Source organism: Protopterus annectens, chromosome 3.part0 (assembly GCF_019279795.1).
Source record: "Protopterus annectens isolate FY-2018-M chromosome 3.part0, PAN1.0, whole genome shotgun sequence".
NCBI lineage: Eukaryota > Metazoa > Chordata > Ceratodontiformes > Protopteridae > Protopterus > Protopterus annectens.
In genome coordinates, this window is record NC_056731.1 from 491691763 (window position 1) to 491703768 (window position 12006).

Here is a 12006-nt window from a genome sequence, read left to right on the forward strand (position 1 = left end):
TGTTATAGAAACTTGTTAGAATAACAATTTTTTTCATTTAACATGTGTCTTACGAAGGATATGAAGTCTAAAACTTAAATGTCTTACTGTTAATTACATCAGTTCTCAAAGACTTGCCAGCAAACTACAATTTTTATGATGAACAGACTAACAGGCATAAATATTTGCATTCTGCAAAATTCTGTACATTTGAGAGGTATTGCTGAAAGGTTGAGAGCCTTGAGGTGTGCTACTCTAATAACATTTGACCTCTTGCTTATATGGATCTTCATTTTTATATTTGCAAAAATTAATTCAAGGCTGAACTTTTCTGACAAATGTGCAATACATTGGTATGCAGGTAAAATTCGGATATACTTTTAAATCGGGCAACTGTGAGGAAAAAAATAAGAAAGGAACCGAACTTTTTAAAACATAATCAGTCACATTATATAAATGCATATATTTAAATTATCTGAAAGAAGTCTAGTAAGTTAGTGACAGCAGTGCTGTATTTATATAGGCATATTTATGTTGCTGCCTTTGTAAATTACTTGCAGTGAAGATATCAACAATTTAACTGCTACACTAATTCTCGCTCATAAAGTATTGAATACACATTTTTTAACAAACTGGAGGATGACAGAACCATCTGAAGGCAGGTCTGCAATTAAGGTGAGCAATCTACAGTATGGGATACAGCAAGGAACATATCTGCTGCTTTATAGAGCTTGATTCAACACTACAGCTAGGCTCACAGTAGCAGAATGGGAGAGTCAGTCGTACAGAGTATGCATGTCCTTCCTGTGTTGAGGTGGGATTTTGTTGAGTCTCCTTCTGGTGAACTGGAGATCCTCAATTTTTTGTAGAGATACACGTTTGGTTTGTGTGGTATATGGGCATTGGCCAGCATATGCAGTAATCAGTATGGGGGAGCACAATGGCAACAGTCATAGAAATTTATGGGGTTGCTAACAGTGCTAGAAATACTGTTTAAACTTGGCAAATGTTCAGGCAGCTCTTAAATTGTCTCCACATTAATTGGTGGGTGGTAATCACCAGTTGGTGAAAAGCACCATTGGAAGTACGAGGCTGAGAGGGCTGCAGCCCAGGTGAGGGCCAGAAACAAGGAGGACAAAAAAATTAGAAAACAAATAGCATAAGAACTGTACCTTTAAAAGACAAGAGATTTTGGGACCATGTGTAGAGTATGGACGACAAGGGTATCTAAGCTACTTTAGATTTCTACTTTCTTTCTTGTACTGTTTTTATTTCTTGCACATTGTAATTGTCTGCTAAAATGTCTAGCTATGATGTATATTGAGAATTGTTATATATGTTGTAGATACGTTGACTACTTGTTTCACTCTTATGTTCAACTTTTTGAAATCCTTGATTTTGCAATAAAAAGAGAAACATTGCTGTGCCATGGTTTACCATTGACTACTAAACGGAGAAAGAGGGCTTTTGTGTGTTTCCAAGAAGAGGAATACACCGCACCTATCAAAACTATAACCAACATTTACTTCATCTTGTTTGGTGTTGTGAAAGTGATATTTTTAATGTTTTAGCAGCTAAAAATCAAGTATTTCAAACAAGTTGACAACTACAATGTGCAAGAATTTTAAATGGTACAAAAAGAAACTAGAAATCTAAATGTGATATGAAGCAACACATATGCTGGGATACTGTCATTACTAATCATGTAGTGTTTTTAACAGTAAAGTTTGTTTTTCCAACATTAGAAGCCATTGGATAGCATAATAGAAACTTGAGCATCAGTCTGGAGGTGTAGAGGGATAAAGCCCTGACTATGACCCCAGCTGACCAAAGTTTGATTAGTGGCCCAGGTGACTGACTGTGTCAAGGAGTGATGGGTGTTGAACATTCTGGGGTGTGTGAAGTAGGTCTGTGGTATCTCCAGTGTCTATCTCTACTGGAAACTAGGAAAGGCACATAAGTAAGCATACCTAGAACAGGAAGGAAATGGTGGAGACATGGCGATGTGGGACAATATGGCACACATCTCCATTGCACACCTGGCCATCAAGCAAGAACCATTAGGCCCAAAAGAGAAGGGGGAAATAGTGACTAGGTCATAACAAAAAATCTCCCCTGGATGGGTGCATAGATGTGGCGAGTCCTCAGATGCCTAAGGTATGATCAGCCGCAGCACTACTGAAATATAGTCTAGGGAGGCACAAAGACGGCCGATAGACCTGGCATAGATGGGGTGCTGGGCCAGTACTAATGAAGAAGGGGACGAAGAACAAAAAAAAAAAAACTAATACAAACTTCAGTTCCTTCTTTCACAGGGGCTACAAAAGAATGTCAATTGCACAGTAAGAAGGGGAAGATTTATATAGGTTCATATTTAATAATAACCTTGTGATGTGGTGGTCTTCAGAATGTTTGAATGCTGCTCTTCCATGTACATATCATTTAGGTTCCAAATGTCACATTTATTTTTGAAAATAACAAACTTTTTTTTTTTGCTACTACCATCTGTCATTTATTCCTTATGTATGGTAGCAATGCACTCCCTAGTTTTTCTATTTTCTCCATTACTTATGTTGATATTGAGCTTAAGAACTGTACCTTTAAAAGACCAGAGAGTTTGGGACCATGTGTAGAGTATGGACGACAAGGGTATGTCTCAGCTACTTTAGATTTCTAGTTTCTTTTTTGTACTGTTTCCATTAGCCTTAAACTGCATGTTCTGGGGCTAGGCTTATATGTGTGATCAAAAATGTATCTCATTATCCAGTATGGTTTGCAAGTCTTGCAGTATGCATTTTTATTTAGTTTTTTGCAATATTTGTCTTGCTGTTTTGGAATAAAAAAAATCATTTCCCTCTTCCAAAGCCAAAGATGCAGCAGTTGAAAATGAAAACAAAGCTGTTGTCATTGCATCAAATATGAATCTTATCTGCCCCCTTTTTGTTGTATATTAAACATTGACATATTTGTTTGTTCAAAGTTGCCACCATTAACTTAGAGGAATGAGAGAAGTGTGTGTGGGGCTCAGCACAGAGCCTCTTGGAATTGGTTACCATAGCGGAGTCAGACAGGAGGCCTCCTAGCCTTACTTGCATTATTTAGTCCTACAGTTCACTCAAGGGTTTACATTTGGTATTGTGCATACTTTGTCCGTAATTTTCACAAGAAGGCACTAGCTAGTCCTATATCCTGTCAGTCCCTCATCTAATATTACTTCCTAAAATGACGTAAGATTAATTTGACATTATGCACCACTGACAAAGGTGGACTAGTTTTGATCAAGTAGAAGGATGCCACATGTGTCTTTCTGAGGTAATTCCATCATGATTTAAACCCGCAGTTAGGACAGCTGTTTAATCTTAGCCTCACCTCAGGATACGTACCCAAGGAGTGGCGCATGGTGACTGTGGTCCCACTTCACAAGGGCGGTGCCTCCACCGACCCTGGAAATTACTGTTCCGTTAGCTTGACAAGCCTTATCTGCAAAGCCATGGAGAGGATCATAATGGAACTCATAAATAAAGACATAGGGAACTTGCAGACTCTGGATCCAACCCAGTTTGGCTTTGTCAAAGGCAGATCATGCCTTTTAAACTTGGTTGACTTCTTCGAAACAGTCACCAAGGCCATTGATGAGGGCAAGGCAGTCCATACAGCCTACCTCGACCTGGCAAAGGCTTTCGACACAATACCCCACTCGGGTATCATCGAAAAACTCATCAGCTTGAATGTAAACCCATACATCACAAGATGGGTTGCAAACTGGCTAAGTGACAGAACCCACAGGGTCAGAGTTGCTGGCGCCATGTCAGACTCGAAGCCTGTCACAAGTGGTGTCCCACAGGGCTCAGTACTGGGACCACTTTTGTTTGGCATCTACTTTTCTGAAGTACAAGCAAACACAAGAGGGTTATGGCTGACAAAGTTTGCAGATGACTGCAAACTGGGCCATAGTCGAAAACACATCTGACACAGATATCCTTCAGAATGACACAGATATCCTTCAGAAGGGCATCACAGAAACGGATAACTGGTGCCAGAGCCATGGCCTAAAGTTAAATGCCAAGAAATGCATAGTCGTACCCTTCGGGGGAAAAACAAGGTTACCCCTAGCTACCATATAGGTGGCAATCCACTGAGCACAGAAAAAGTCATCCGGGATCTGGGGACCCAGGTTGACAGTAACCTTTTGTTTGACACTCATGTTGCTAAAGTAGTTAGAAAAACCTTCTACATTGCCCACCTGATCATGAAGGGATTCACATCTAGATCTAGGGAGGTCATCGTCCCCCTGTACTCATTAGACCTATGATTGAGTACAATGCCCCATTCGGAATGTATCTGACCCGACACCTGCAGCAGCTGGAAAGGCCCCAAAAGTTCCTCACCAAAAGGATAAAGGGTCTCAAAAAATATGTCTTATGCTGCCCGACTGAAAGAACTCCAGCTCTATTCGGTCGCATACCGCTTGCTCAGAGGTGACCTGTGCCTGACATAAGGCCATGTCACACCCAGATTTGATGAATATGCTTCACCTCAAAAAATCTAGATCCCTCAGAACCACAAGGGTGGGAGACTTAAACCTTGACACGGTTATTAATAGAACCTGCTGGAGGGACAGATTCATCACCCAGAGACTCCGTATGCTGTGGAACAAAATCCCGGTACATGTGAGGCAGAGCACCTTGCTGGCCTTGTTCAAGCGGAATCTTGACCAATGGATGGGAGATCGCAGATATACCCCAGGGATTACTAAAGTGTCACTGCTTGAGAGGCACAGCAAAATAGGCATAGTTTTCTTCAAACTAAAGGGGTGGCGAAAGCCACATAACTATGGGCTAGGCTTATAAATGCCCTTGGGCAGATGGCCTAGTATGAACCTATGATCCTGCAGAGAGAATATGCCACATTAACTGATCAGACTTATCAAGGTCTTGTGTGACTGCCACCTTTATTTATAGAAACCATCACTGCTTGGCACCAGAGTTCAGGCATGAGTCCCAGCTTTGAGTTTTCTTATGAGGAAGTATATTGGTATAAAGCTGTTGTCTTTGACACTCTGCAAGAAAGCTACCCAGCATTCTGAATGAAAGCAACAAATGTAAGTTTTTTTTTTTAAAATGTTTTAAATTTTAATTACTTTCTATCTGCACATGTGATTTATGTCTACCCCCAAGGGATTTTAAAGCTGGTGTTGACTTTTATCAGATAAAGACAGTACCAGCTTTAAAATCCCTTGGGGGTAGAATAAAGTTTATCCAATACGATTTTACAAATATCCTGTCTTACAGACCACTGTTAGAATACTCCACTTTTTCAAGTTTTTGATGTACTGAAGGAACATGCTGTCTACAATCTCTGATACTACATTACCTCCTCCTCAAATATGTGATTATATTTATCCCAAAGGAATTTTAAAGTTGATGCCCCATTTGTCTAGTAAGATGTGAGAAATGTCCACTGGCTTGCAGATTAATTGTTAACATGCTACAGTTTTTTCCATTGATAGTTTCCAAGGCATGAAAAAAAAATGCTTCATTGCTATCCTGAGCCTCTTATTGATAGTGTAATTTTACACTTTACTGTATCTCACTCACGCCGCGAAAAAGTGTTTTGGTACAGGTGTACACTAAAGTTACAGTTGACTGTTGCGGGCCATATGGAAGAGCTCTGAGGGCTGCCGGTTGGACACGTCTACTATAAAGTAATGTAATTTCAGATATTTTTTCTAAAGTTTATTACACTGAGGTTAACCTCCTGTTTCCCAGTTTTCATTGTTAAAATATAAACATTTAAACAGTTACAATAGTGCATGTACACTTCTGTTCTCTTCCAGTAGGGTGCACTGTGGATACATTTTAAACACACCACTTTACAACTGCATTTTTAACACAAACATCTGTACGGAGCAGTTTGATATACACATGACATACACTTGTAATACGTTTGTAACACAAGCATCTTGTACAAATCTGTTCTGATATTCACCAATGGCATCTATTTACAAAATTCTAGCTAGCTGTGCTGGCATGGCCTTTTGTCACAGAGCCATTGTAGTTTTTTGAGTGCAATGCAGTTGAGTGGAATGGTAAATTTGCTGCGAATCTGTCAATTTTGTTATACGACTGCTCCATCTTGGAGATTAATGAAGATTGAAGACTTATTAGAATTGGGGCAACACTGAGAAGGCTGGGGAAAGTAAGCTTGATTTAAAGTCTAGAATCATGAGTTAAGAATTTTTTTGTTCCTGTAGAGAAGACCCAGTTTTTGATTTCTTGTTTTTATGGATTGTTGGAGATGAGAGTAGAGTCATCAGCATACTGGATGAGAGAAAAATATTGGGAAGAGGTATAGAGAACATTAGTGAAGATATTAAATGGAAGAGGTCCCAGTATGGATCCTTGGGGGACATCTGTATAAATGGGTAGGAAGGGGGAGGTGGAGGAATGCCATCTGACATCAAACAGACCACATTCTAGAGTGGTAGGGGTTTCAGGTTAGCTAGGTTGGTTAGGAGTTTAGAATGTGATGTTGTGTGAAAGGCTTTTGACAGGTCTAAGAATAGACTTTTTTTCACTAGCTTCGGCTATTGTATTGAACTGATAATAGGGCTGTAGTTGTACTGTGGTTTGGAAGGAAACCATGTTTGGTAGGTGTCAGTCTTGGATGAGAAATTTGAGAAACTGTGAATAAATGCATTTTTTGAGTATTTTTGAGAGGGGGGGTGTTCTAGGTCTGACGTTGGATGAATCCATGGAGTTTCCTTTGGGTAAAGGTATAGCATAAAAAGATTTCCAGATATCGGGTACAGTGGCTTTTTGGATCTGTCTATAAGTATTGAAACTGGATAGGCGATAGTCAGCTGCTAGTTTGAGAGAGGGGGAGGTATATTGACAGCTGATGAAGAACAAGATTTTAGTTTTTGTAGGAGGGATTTACTATATCTGGTGGGAATAGGTTTAAGAGAAAAAAGGGTCTGGTTAGAGGGTATTTTCAGCAGGAAGTGTGTTGGAGTTAAGGTCATTGTTGGCCAGTTTATGAATTGAATCTGAGGTAATGGTTGAGTAGGGATGCAGTGGATTGCACTGTATTGTTAGGAAAAGGATTAGGGGTTTGGGGGCTTGAAGGGTGGAGTTGATATTTCTCCAGAGGTTTTTGGGTCTATGTGATGAGTAGTTTGGGCCTTATGATTTTTTTCTTGCCAGTATACAGCTGCCTTTTTTCCCCCAGTTTGAGTTCTTTAAAAAATTTGATGGTGAGTAGGGGATTTTGATTTTAGCCAAACTTTTCCAAGCAGAATCTCTGTGATGCACAATGGAACGGGTCTCCTTAGTAAGCCAGGGTGCATAATTTGATTTTATTCTGATCTTTCAAAGGGGTACTAGTGAGTTGAGTGTCTAAGAAGGTGGTGTTAAATTTTAGAACTACATCATTAAGGGGAAGAGTATGAAGGCAAGACCAGTTTATAGAGGAGTTTTTCATTTAGTATTGAGTTAAAGGTAGAGTGTTTGCCCCAGTCTTTATATAGATTGAGATCGGAGTAGTTGTGGAGAGTGTCTTTGGGTATGGTTAGGTAGATGGTCACAGGGTATCAGGTAGTGTAGTGGAGTTCTGATATAGGTGTGAGTTGGTAGTCGGCATCCAGTCAAGAGTAGTCCCAGAGTTAGAGCATTTATTTAAGCAAATAGGGTCTGTGATGAGCTGGGTAAATCTAAAGAGATTGATTCCATGGACAGGAGAGTCTTCATAAATGCTAAGTCTCTGCCCGATTACACTCTTTCTCTCTCTCTCCCACCGGTGTCCCTCAGTAGTGTGCACAACTTCACTTAAATGCATTCAAAGGTCCAGTTTTTTTGTTTTGTTTTTGTTGAAGAAACTGCCTGCATCCAAGAGCACGGAGAGCGGAACCCCGCACAAACTACTGCAATTCTTATTTTAATCAACTGACTGTGAGCAGTGTAGGTCTGTTATAATCTTCTCTGTGATACTCTTACTGATTCTTCTGCTGTACACACTACTGGACCCCCCCCCCCTTTCCTCCCATTTATTGCAACAAGTATATAATTTTTCCAAAGCTTTGCATTTATTATTCTTGTATTTTATCTATCTTGTATATCACATTTATTTATATATATATATATATATATATATATATATATATATATATATATATATATAATTTTCCTGTTTGTTAACAAATATATACAGTTTTCCAAAGCTTTACATTTATTTTATATTCTACTTCCCTGATGCTCTACTAAATCTGCTTTTAAGTTCACATAGCTAAACAGACGTCTTTAGGTACTGACCATGGCTAGCCGGTTGGTTGATTTGTTGGTTTGTTTTTCTCCAAGTCCTGGTTCATAGCCCCCCCCCTTTTCTTGTTCTAACATAATTCCATTGTAAGTTTCCTAGCCCTGTCAACCCTATTTTCTCACAGCTTTCTCCAAGCCCTGGTTCTTGCCACCCCCCCCTTCTCTTGGCTTCCTAACATAATTTTGTTGTAAGCTTCCCAGCCATGTCAATCCTGTCTCTTCTCCCCCTCTTTCCCTTGAGAGTTTACTTATTCCTCCCCTGAGCTGCAGCGCCATCTTTAAATACTTAGACCATCTGCCCCCCCTCCAGATTTCATACCTTGCTGATGAGTTTTCTTTCGAGATAGCAAGTTGGTTTTAACCCGCTCCGTTCAGCCTCGCTGTGCTTTGGCTCAGTCTGCTTCCCCTGCCCTACCCCAATTCCTACCCACCAATTACATTTATACTTGCTCTAGCTCCTCCCCCCTACCCCACCACACAATTATCCCATCCACTTCCCATCTCATTACACCACTAGCCACACCTCATTTCCCCTCACATTACACCATTAGCCGCACATCCATCCAAACCCACACATACCCAACATCTTAACTCACCTCATTACCCCATCAGTACAAACTCTTCTCCTGCACCACCACATCTTGCTTTTGCACACTAATTCTCGCTCCTTTAGTCACCCACATCCATACTACAATGTCCATCTATAATATCATTACTGTACTCCATCTTAACACTTTTTTAGTATCCTACTACAGCTAACCTCTCTACATCATTCTTCTACCTCTTCTGCCCATTCCTCTTTATCCTCTCTCCCCAGATAGTCTGAACACATGACTTCCTTCTCACAAATTTCAGCCAATCTTTACAACACAAGTATATTATGTACCAGAGTAAAAATCCTCCCCCACCATCACAACAATATTTTCTGTCTGTATTATCCAATCAAAGTAAAACTGAAGTTAGAATACACTACTGTCCCATATCCTGTAACAAACCTATCGCTATGCGGAGACATACATCCCAACCCAGGGCCCATCTCCTCTCCTGTGCACCCCAACTCCCATAAATCAGTAAACTTCACTATAATTAACCTACAAAGCATCAAGTAAAATACCTCCCTTCCATGCAAGGATAGCCCACAATAAATCTGATGTTATTGCCGCAACTGAAATGTGGCTAAAACTCTAGGAGACAGAATTCCTTGCCCCAGATTTTGCCTGTCTTAGGGAGAACAGACCCTTAAAGATGGAAGCATCTCTCTAATATACTTCATGTCCTTCACTATTGTCCTGTATACAAAAGCCATCCCACACTATTGTCCTGTATACAAAACCCATCCCACAGTTCTGCACAGCCGAACTTCTAGTTTCTTTCCTTAAAATGAATAATTGGAAAAACCTCTGTGATGGTCATTTACATTCCCCCAGGCAATAACAACCCATTTCTTCAGGAAATCCTTGCCTGGGCATCTACTACCATAAAAAAATGAGACTCATACTGGGAGATGTAAATATCAGCTGGCTAGACATACCCTACACCACTCTAACTGGAATATCAATCTATACAAGTTCACCCAGCTAATTAACATCATAACCAGGCATAATAAAATTAATACTAATGACTCAATCCTGGACTGAATTTTAGTGTCAGACCCAAATAGGATCATGTCCACTGGTACATTCTCCAATAGTATAAGTGACCACTTACCGGGCGTTATACAAAGTAAATGTACCACAACAATTAATAAACATCAGTACAGGGTTACCAGAGATGAATCTCAATTCTGTCCAGGTTGCTTAGCATCAATTGGGATGCACTAAAATCACTTCACCTTGACGAGGCAGTTGAGTTCTTCAACTCAACCTTCCTCTGCATACTAAACAATCTCACTCCCCTTAGACAAAAAATAGTAAAGACCAATCATGCTGGTTTGCTAACATGATCCACTAAGGATCTCATGAAATGCAGGGACAAATCGTGGAAAATCTGACAAAAAAAAAACCTATCTGACCTCGCCCAATACAAATCGCTCCGAAACCAGGTTAAGCACCTAGTACTACAAAAGAAAAAAGAACACTACCTTATATTACAAAATCAACACAAGCAAAACCCAAAGAAATCCTGGAGCTCTCTCAACTCTCTATTAAACCCAGGCTCTAGTAATAATCCTTGCCCAGATCCAAATAAAATACCCATTAAAATTGCTGCAACCTTCAACTCCTATTTCATAGATACTGTAACCAGTCTAACCACTACCTTCCCCAAGACCAATGTGTCCACCACAAACCTCTCCACCGCTAACACCAGTACACCCCATTCCAAACTTTACTGTGTCACCTATACCCACTGTCCAAGAATCCTATATGTCCATCATATGGAAAAAAAGCTTATATCCTCCCTCTATACAAGGGGGCCCCAACATATGTACCATCAGCTTCTGCCCCATTGCTATACTATCACCCATCTCTAAGATTCTGGAAAACATTTATTTATTCTCAACTTTTTCTTCACCATCTGACTCACAACCACATCCTCTCCCCCACCCAACATGGATTTAAGTCAGGACATAGTACCACCACTGCCCTCGTGTCCTTCATGGACACTTTCAACTAAGCCCGTGACAGTGGTAAAATCGTATCTTCACTATTGATCATTCTAAAGCTTTCGATACTATATCCCACTCTCTTCTAACAGTACTCTATAACATAGGTACCTCACCTCTAACTCTAAACTGGTTCACTAATTCTCACTAACAGGCAACAATCAACTAAATAGCACAACTTACTCCCCTTTCCTAAACACCACCACTGGTGTTCCTCAAGGCTCCGTTTTAGGCCCTCTTCTGTTTAACATATTTATCAATAACTTATTCATTTATTTATTTGTAGTTTGTTTGCCAGGATGGTTCATTGGGCCAAGAAGAGCCTATTTTCAATGGAGTCCTGGGGAGAAAAGCTCCATAAAAGACAATATACATAATAGACAAGTTGTAAGTAACCTAGTAATACAGACATTTAGATAAACATGGCATATAGGTTCATAGGTTGATACTAGGCTATCTGCCCTAGGGCATTTACAAGCCTAGCTAGAGTGTGTTTGGCTTTCGCCACCCTTTTTAGATTAGTTGACTGCCTCTGTATAGTAGGTCACAGAAGATAGCCCATTTAAGGTTAGTTTACCGTGCCTCTGTCTAGCAGTGACACAGAAGAGATCCCAGGGGTAAATTTACGATCTCCCATCCAAACGTCAAGATTCTTCTTGAAGAGGGTCCTTGAGGGGCTCTGTCTAACATGGATTGGGATTTTGTTCCAGAGTGAGGGGAGCCTCTGGGATATGAATCTGTTCCTCCGGCATGCTCTATTTATTTCTGTGCTGAGGTTTAAGTCACTGGAGCATGTAGCTCTGATGGATTTGGATTTCTTGAGGTGGAGCATGTCCATTAATTCTGGGTTGGACATGGCTTTATACATCAGGCACAGGTCGCCTCTGAGTAGGCAGTAAGCAACTGAGTAGAGCTGGAGTTTCTTTAGCCTAACTGCGTAGGGCATCTGAGTCCCTTGATCCTCTTGGTGAGGTACTTTTGGGGTCTTTCTACTTGTAGCAGGTGTCTGGTAAGGTACATCCCAAATGGGGCATTGTATTCAATTATCGGCCTGATGAGTAGAGGGGCACAATGACCTCTCTTGATCTAGATGTGAACCCCTTCGTGATC